We start from the raw sequence: 9,326 nt of genomic DNA, 5'->3' as shown, positions 1-9,326 counted from the left end.
ATTTTCTTCTACAAATTTTTTTTTTCCTTTCCTTTATTTTCTCTTTTGGAATACATTAGTGATGTTGTTAGTTCAAATGCAAAGAGTGTGTTAATGTTCCACTTTCCCCACAAATCCTCCAGCATTTGTAATTTTCCTTTTCTGTTCTATTAGCCAATCTAAAAGGTATGTGGCAATATCTCAACATTGTATTAATTTGCATTTCTCCAATTAAAATTGATCTAGAGAATTTTTTCATAAGACTTTAAATTGTTTTGGTTATTTCATTTGACAACTATTCATATCTTCTGATCATTTATAAATTGGGGAAAATTTTGTTTTTTTTTTTTATTTTTTTTTTATTTTATTTTTTTATTTTATTTTTTTTTATTTTTTTTTTTAATTTTTTTTATTATATATATATATATATATATTATAATATTATCCCTTGTATTCATTTTTCCAAATTACCCCCCCTCCCTTATTCCCTCCCCCCGACGACAGGCAATACCATACATTTTACATGTATTACAATATAGTCTAAGTACAATACATGTGTGTGAATATCATTTTCTTGTTGCACAATAAACATTAGAATCCGAAGGTACATGCAACCTGGGCAGACAGATATTAGTGCTAACAATTTTCATTCCCCTCCCAGTGTTTCTTCTCTGGGTGTATCTACCTCTGTCCATCATTGATCAACTGGAAGTGAGTTGGATCTTCTTTATGTTGAAGATTTCCACTTCCATCAGAATACATCCTCATACAGTATTGTTGTTGAAGTGTACAGTGATCTTCTGGTTCTGCTCATTTCACTCAGCATCAGTTGATTTAAGTCTCTCCAACCCTCTCTGTATTCATCCTGCTGGTCATTTCTTACTGAGCAATAATATTCCATAACTTTCATATACCACAATTTAATTTGGGGAAAATTTTGACTCAATTCTCTATATATTTGGGAAATGAAGCCTTTATCAGAGAAATTGCTTCATTTTTTCATTTATTATTGCTAACTGTATTTCCCTCTATCCTATTCACCCTACATTTATTCTATTCTTTCTCTCCTTTCACCCCATCTCTCCTCAAAAGTGTTTTGCTTTTCACTACCTCCCAATCTCCCTTCCCTCCCATCACTTTCCCTTTCTCTTACTCCCTTATCCTCCTACCTTCCTGTACAGTAAGATCGATTTCTGTACACAATTGAGTATGTATGTCTTTCCCTTTTTGAGCCAATTGTGATGAGAGTAAACTTCTCTCTCCCTTTCTCATGTCACCCTTTCCTCCACTGTTAAAGTTTTTTTTTGGACTCTTTTGTGTGATAAAATCTACCTCATTGTACCCTCCCTTTCTCCTACAACATTCCTCTCTCATCTCTTAATGGTTTTTTAGATATTCCCATATTCATCTCATACCTGTGTCCTCTGTCTATATATACACCTTGTAACTGCCTTAATAATGAGAATGTTCTTAGGAGATGTAATTATCATCTTCTAATGTAGGGATGTAGCCAGTTTAACCTTATCAACCCTTTCCTGTTTACCTTTTTAATGCTTCTCTTGAATTTTGTATTTGAAAGTCTATTCAAGTCTATTCTATTTCTATTCAAGCTGTTCTTCTCATTAAGAACACATGAAAGTCCTCTATTTCACTGAATGATTATTTTCCCCCCTGAAGGATTACACTCAGTTTTGCTGATCAGTTGTAATCATAACTCCTTTGCCCTCCAGAATATCATATTCTAAGCCTCTAGTTTTTTAATGTAAAAATTGTTAAATCATGTGTTACCTGACTGTGGTTCCATGGTACTTGAAGCATTTCTTTTTTTTTTTCCCCTGAGGTACTTAGGGTTAAGTGACTTGCCCAGGGTCACATAGCTAGGAAGTGTTAAGTGTCTGAGGCCAGATTTAAACTCAGGTCTTCCTGACTTCAGGGCTAGTGCTCTATGCACTTTACTATCTAGCTGCCCCACTTGAATCATTTCTTAAAGCAATTTGCAGTATTTTCTCCTTGACCTGGGAGTTCTGGATGTGGTTCTAATATTCCTTGGAGTTTTAATTTGGGACCTCTTTCAGATAGATTCTTTGTATTTCATCCTCTAGTTCTAAAATATTAAGATAATTTTCTTTGATAATTTCCTGAAATATAATGTTTAGGCTCCTTTTTTTTTATCATGACTTTCAGGTAGTCCAACAATTTTTAAATTACCTCTCTTGGATCTAATTTCTATATCAGTTATTTTCCTAATGAAACGTTTCACATTTTCTTCTACTTATTTCATTCTTTTGATGTCATTTTTATTGTTTCTTGATTTCTCACAAAGTTATTAGCTTCCGTTAGCTCAATTCTAATTTTTAAGGAGTTCTTTTCTTCACTGAGCTTTTGGACTTCCTTTTCCACTTGGTTAATTCAACTTTTTAAGCATGTTTTTTTTTTTTTTTATTGTTTTTTTTTTGGGGGGGGTTTGTTTTTTTTTAAGCAAATTTTTGTGCCTGTCTTTCCATTTGGCCAGTTTTACTTTTTAAGGCATTCTTTTCCTTATTGGCTTTTTGTACCTCTTTTCCTCTTTTACCATTTGGTCTATCCAATTTTTAAGGTGTTATTTTATTTGTGTGTGTATATCTTTTACCAAACTGTTGACTTGTTTTTCATGACTTTCTTAAATCACTCTCATTTTTCTTTCCCATTTTTCCTCAAACTCTTTTACTTGATTTTCAAAATCCTTTTGAGTTTTTCCACAATCTGAGACTAATTCATATTTTTTCAGAGAATTTGGAACTTTGATTTTGTTATCTTTTGAGTGTGTTATGATCTTTCTTGTCACCACAATAGCATCTTTTTTAATGTTATTTGTTCATTTTCCCAGCCTATTATTTAACTTTTAACACTTTGTTAAGCATTCTTGAAAAGCATCTTTTTCTGCCCTGGACTTATTACAAGGGTCCCTTCTCCACTGTTGCAGCAGGCTATGGTGTGCCAGTGCTCCTCATCACTCTAGGATTGCCACCCAGGACTTTTACCCAGATCCTACTGTGGTCAAACAACAGAGTCCTGCTTTGGTGCTAGTAAATACACCCCTATATTCTCACTATGGCCAATTGTTAGATTTCTTTAACATCTGTGTGCTAAGAGGTTATAGAAGTAGCTTTTGCTGCTGCTGATTCAGTGGGTTCCAAGGTGTGCTTTGGGTTTGGTAAGGCTGGGTCTGCTTTACTTTGGCCTGTGCTGGACTGCTTCACTCTTACCCATTTGCAATAGATTTTTTTTGCTGACTTTTTGAGTTGTCTTTGCCTAGAATATCATTTTACTCCATCCTTTTGTGAGTTCTACTGCTCCAGAATTTTTTCATCACATTATTTAAAGATGTTCAGAAGAGTTTGGGGGAGAGCTTAGTTGAATTGCTGCCTTTTCTCTGCCTTCTTGGCTCTGCCCCCATCTTTTGTATTTTAGCTGACATTCTAAGAAAGCCAGGGCAACAAGGAGGTGGAAATGAGGGAAAGAATCCCAGACGTGGAAGACAGACAGTGGAAATGCCAAGAATTGGGAGATAGTGCTGGGTAAAGTACAGCAAGAAGCTGTACTTTTTAGAGGGAGAAGAATAAGTTATAAGGAAAAAGAAAATGTAGGAAAAGGTCAGCTTATAAAGGGATTAAAAAGCCAAGTAGACAATTCTGCATTTGATACAGGAAGTAATAGAAAACCACAAGATATTTATTGAATGGTAATAGGGAAAGGTGATATGATTAGACTTTTGGTTTGGGAGGATAAATTTGATAGTTAAGATTGCAGGAGAGGCCCTTCTCCCACCCCCACCCCACATCCAATCTGTTGCCAAATGCTGTGGAATCTAGTTTCTCAATCTCTTTCATTTATGTCCTCTTGTCTCCATTCAGTCAGACTCCACCCTGGAGCAGGCCTTCACTACCTCTCTCCAAGATAACTGCAATAACTCTCTGGTTAGCCTTCCTACCCCGGCATACTTCCCACTTCAGTCTATCTTCTCATCTGTCAGTTATCTTCCTAATGCTTAGACCGAAACATGACACATCTTCTTCACCTGTCATGCCTAATATAAACTCCAGTGGTTCCCTATTGCATCCAGATCAAATGCAAAGTTCTCTGTTATTAAAATATATTTATAATCTGTCCCCTTAATAATCAGTTTTTTAGATATTATTCCCTTTCATACATTCTGTGTTACATGGTTATCTAATACTTCTCCAACATCACTTTCCATTTCCCATCTTTGTGTCTTTTCTGTAAATACCTCTCATGACCATAATCCTTAGTACCCTCACTTGGGCCAGTTAGTTTCCACAACTACTTTCAAGGCTCAAGTCAAACTCCATCTTCTGCAGGAGAATCCTACTGGTTCTCTTCCACCTGCATCCTCATGCCCATCTGTTATTGCCTTCTTCTCCATAATTTTTACTCTAACACACACACACATACACACAATCTACCATTTTATATATATATACACACACACACATATACACACACACATATATATGTATATATACACATACACACACATATATATGTATATATATATACACATACACACACACATATATATATGTGTATATATATATATATATATATATATACATACACACACACATATATATAATGTGTATTGTTTTATGCTAGTTATTTACATGTTGTTTCTCCCATTAGAATATATGTTTTTTGAGGTCTGGGGCCACGTTTTTGCCTTTATTTGTCTCTCCACTGAATAGCATATTGCCTGGTTTATAGGAAGTGTTTAACAAGTACCTGCTTACTGACTAATCACCACAAATGTGTCCTCAGGCTAATGCATTATTTTTGGACATAACAATTATCAACAATTCCACAAATGGGATTTCCACTGGGAGAGGATCTACCATAAAATAAAAGCAAAATCTTTAATTAGACCTTATAGTATTGAACTTAGAAATAACAGGGATCCATAGAAGGCTTCTGAGCTAAAGAATTAAAATTTAAAAACTAAGAATCCAGAACTGATAGACAAGCTATGTTAGAGTAGGGCAGGATGAAAATTAGGAAAGTCAAGTAGGAGGCTTTTGCATGAAATGCTTACTAGTCGGATAACTGCAGGGATGGAAAGAAATGGAAGCATCTGAGAGACCTATTGAATGAAAACTTGACAGGCTTGGATGATAAATTGCATATAGAGGATGAAAGATGCAGATGAGTAAAAGATGGCTCCGGGCTTTTGAGCCTGAGTGTCAGGAAGAATAGTCAGATTTTTTGTTGATGATAAAATTTAATTTGGAATAAGTTAAATTTGAGGCAAAATGATGAAAATATTCAATTCAAAGTGTTACTAATGTGCCAATGTTGGGAAAACAATGTTTCAATGCTTAAATTATTTTGGGGCAAAACAGCAATGGCACCTGGGGCAGCTGAGTGACTCAGTGAATAGAGGCATAGACCTGGAGTCAAGAAGACTCATCTTTGTGAGTTTTAATCTGGCCTCAGATACTTAATAGCTATGTGACCCTGGGCAAGTCACTTAATGCTGTATGACTCAGTTTCCTTATCTGTAAAGAATATGGAGAAGGAAATGGTAAACCCAAGAAGATTACAAATGGAATGATTAAGAATTGGAGAAAACTGAAAATGTCACAGACATTTGCAATAAATAAATTCAAAACACATTAAATAAATACAAAGTAATTTGGGAGAACACCAATAACTGGCAGAATTGGAACAATCTAGAATGGGGAGGACCATATCTTATAGAGTCCTTTCTGCACTAACTAGTATTTCTTTCATATTATAATTAAAGCAAAACAAATCAATTATTATTATTTGAAAAGAAAGTCCCATACTACTTTCTCTGGTGAAAATAAACGCACATATTATATCCTGAAATTATCTTATCATTTTTCATTTGACTGTGGATTGAAATAATAGTATAATCATTACATTATTAAATTATAAATATTCAGTCATTTTCATCAGTTTAATTTATAGTTTAGCCTTTAAGTGAAATACTGAATTTTAAAATACTTGGGCAAATCATTAGTCATTCTCAGTTTTTCCTTTTTCCTAAATAATATGAGTTAAATGTAAATGACATCTATTATTATCACAGGTTTAGAACTGGAAGGAACCTTCATGAAAAATATTGAGAACCAGAGAATTCAAAAGACTTGCTTGAGGTCATAAGTGGCAGGATAGGGATTTGAATCCAAGTTCTCTGACTTTCTATGAACCCTACTCAAAATGAAGATATAAGTAGGGCTACGTTTTAAGTTTAATGCAATCATTATTGATCTTAATCTGGAAACATAATTTAAAGTTTTTAAAATGTATTCTATTTTTAACTTACATTCAGATTTTTTTTCATTCTTCTTCCATTCCTGATAAATGAAATAAGAAATTTCAAGGGACCTGTTTAAATGGTGGGTGGGGAAAAGTCTGGGAAGAGGACAACATATTATAGGGGTACAGAACCTGCAACTTGCACTGGGGGAGTAAAAAATGCCAGCTTCCCAAAGGTCCTACTGCATGTGACTATTATATTTTATTATACCTCTAAAGAAATTGGAAGGAACATTTGGTCACATGCTCATGAAGACTTTTCTAAAGCAAATTGAGAATATTTATCATCACAGGAAGATGTAGATGAGTCTTGATAGTAGGTTCTCATTAACATGAAGGAGGAGACTCTATGGGTGTCTCCTCTGGTGAACCTCTCCTCTTGTTGGTTGGAGTTATCAAGTGGAGCTCTGACATTAGACTGCTCATATATTGTCAGCATATTATAATCATTCATGGATATCTCCTTATCTTCTTGCTATTAGGAATCAGAGGCTGTTAGGAACTGAGTCGGATTCAGGTTGATTACTGCTTCAGACACAAAATTGGGACAGAGTGAGACTCTCAGAGATCATCTAGCAAAAACATCTTAGTGGGAGTTGGTGTACTTCATAATGACATGGAAAGGATAGTTCGCAACTACACAGCATTGATTTAGTTGGATAGTTCCTGCCATATTTGTCATGGTCAGATGCATGTGCCCTTGATCTTCCTTGCCCTTGATCAGAAATCTCCATCAATGGCTGGATCCTTAGTTATTTGGATCAATTAAGTATATAAAATTATTTCAATACTTTTTAAGGAAAAACAGCTTAGCTTACATGGAACAGATTTTACTTCTAGGATGGAGGTGAGGGGTGATTATCAATCAGTCAGTCATTTAGTAAACAATATAGTGTTCCCATGTACCAGACATTGTGTTAAATTATAAGGATACAAAAAGAAACAAAAACGAATGAACAAAAAAATAACCAATCAGTTCTTCAACAAGCATTTATTAAGTAATGGTTATATGCCAGGTTCTGTGTTTTGCATTGACAATACAAAAACAAAGGATTAATAAATCTTTGGTGCTGAGGATTTCAGTTGAAAAACTGAAAGACATAATAATCCCTCTTTTAGCTTTTAGCATAAGCACTGGTCTTGGGAAAGGGACCAAGTAGGTGCCATACGATCATACTGAAATGATGACTTTTTGTCCTTAATGGAGTTGGCCTTCTCAATTCAAAATTGATGTAGCACTTAAAAGAAAACAGAGATCTCATAAGATCCTCAAACTTGCCATTCAGCATGAAATGTGCAAGGTCTGCTTAACCCTAGGAGAAGTTGCTGATGAATAAGTTCCTTATTGGACAATTTTTTTTAAAAAAAGATATTTATGAGGAATTCAGATAAGCTTAGGAAAATCCATATGAACTGAGGAAGACTGGAGTATTTATACCCACAAGAAATATGTACAAAATTTAAATAGTGGAAGTGAAAAAAAAAAAAACAAAAAACATAATACTTTGTTTTAGCCAAGAGGTGTGTTCCTAAAGATGTAGGGAGGAGGAGAAAGACAACCTAAATTGGGTACATCCTTTTTCCCTTTCCAAAGAAGCTGTTTTTTTGTATCTGTCTTCAAACACTGATCATCCTATTTAGTTTTCATTTTTTTTTTAAATCCTGAATGTTGGTGCTTGAATTTACAAAAGTAGACATAATTGGCAGAGGATGAAGAAGTAGATGGAATTTTTTGGGAAAACAATGAAGGGGATTTATGGGTACTTTTCTTTTTTTAAAAAATAATTTCTTTTTCTAAGTTCTTTATTTCACACCTTTAAAAAATCCCAGTAATTACCTGACAAATGTCTCTCCCTATAGAATCCTTCCTTGTAACAAAAAATACAATTAAGCAAAACTAGACAACACAGTGACATGACAGTATATTTGGCATTCTGTATTTATAGTTTCATATTGCTTTCTAGATAAGTACAATTCTAAGCCAGGCAAAGGGATATACACCTGGTTCTTACAGCTGGGTTTTGGAAAGAGAAGTTTTGAATTATATTCTTCTTTCTCCATATGTCTATGAGTACAAATAGCCAAAATCCATAGAACTCTTGGATGAAATAAAGTTAACAAAATGGCCATCTTTTAAAAATACTGGGCCTGGCTTTTCTCTGATTACATCAGAAAGAAGAAATTATTTTTCATCATCTTCAGGCCCAAGATTGTTCATTTCAATTAATAGTAACTCACCAGCTTTTCACTATTGTTTTCATTTAAATTGTTGTAATTGTGTATATATATTTACCCTGTTCTGTGAACTGAAGTTCTTTTTTACTTTACTGTATCAGTTCATTATGGGTCTTCCCTGATTTCTCTAAATTCCTCATATTTATCATTTCTAATACACTGTGATGTTTCTTTGAATAATTAAGCCACAATCTAATGAGCTAAATCCTAATGGATGGATATCCATTCTGGGGAGGAGGGGGTGGTACCTAAGTTTTTGCTTCCATCATAAATGCTTCTATGTCTTTAAGATTCCTCTGAGTATGGTTGGGATTCTATGCATGATATTGGAATGCTATGAAAGGAGAAAAAAATCATTTTTCTTCTTTGGAGAAGAATAGAGAATGTCATAAAGATTGTTCTTTATTAAATGCTTTAAAGACTGCAATTTTTACCTCACCTTGTCTTATCTTATACAATAAGGAAGAAACTGAAACACGATTATTCCCAACTTTATTGATGAGATAATGTAAATATGATTTTCTTAGTGGATTGTAATATCCTGAAAGTTGTTACATCTTTATGGAATAGACTATTTTTAGAAGTTTTATGTTTCCTTTCATTTAAGCAGAGGAGCAAGGAACCATTCTGTATTATTCTTCTAAAGTTCTCATGTCTTTGAAGAGGATCATACTTCAGGTTTGGGTAAGACTAGATTCCCTTCCAGGTCTTTTCCAATTCTGAAATCCCATGATTCCATGATGATTCAGAAGGTGCATCAGGATCAGAGCTTTAAG

Source organism: Sminthopsis crassicaudata, chromosome 6, assembly GCF_048593235.1.
Source record: "Sminthopsis crassicaudata isolate SCR6 chromosome 6, ASM4859323v1, whole genome shotgun sequence".
In the NCBI taxonomy this organism is placed as follows: Eukaryota; Metazoa; Chordata; class Mammalia; order Dasyuromorphia; family Dasyuridae; genus Sminthopsis; species Sminthopsis crassicaudata.
The sequence above is the reverse complement of the archived record's forward strand: the minus strand, read 5'-3'. Positions refer to the sequence as shown.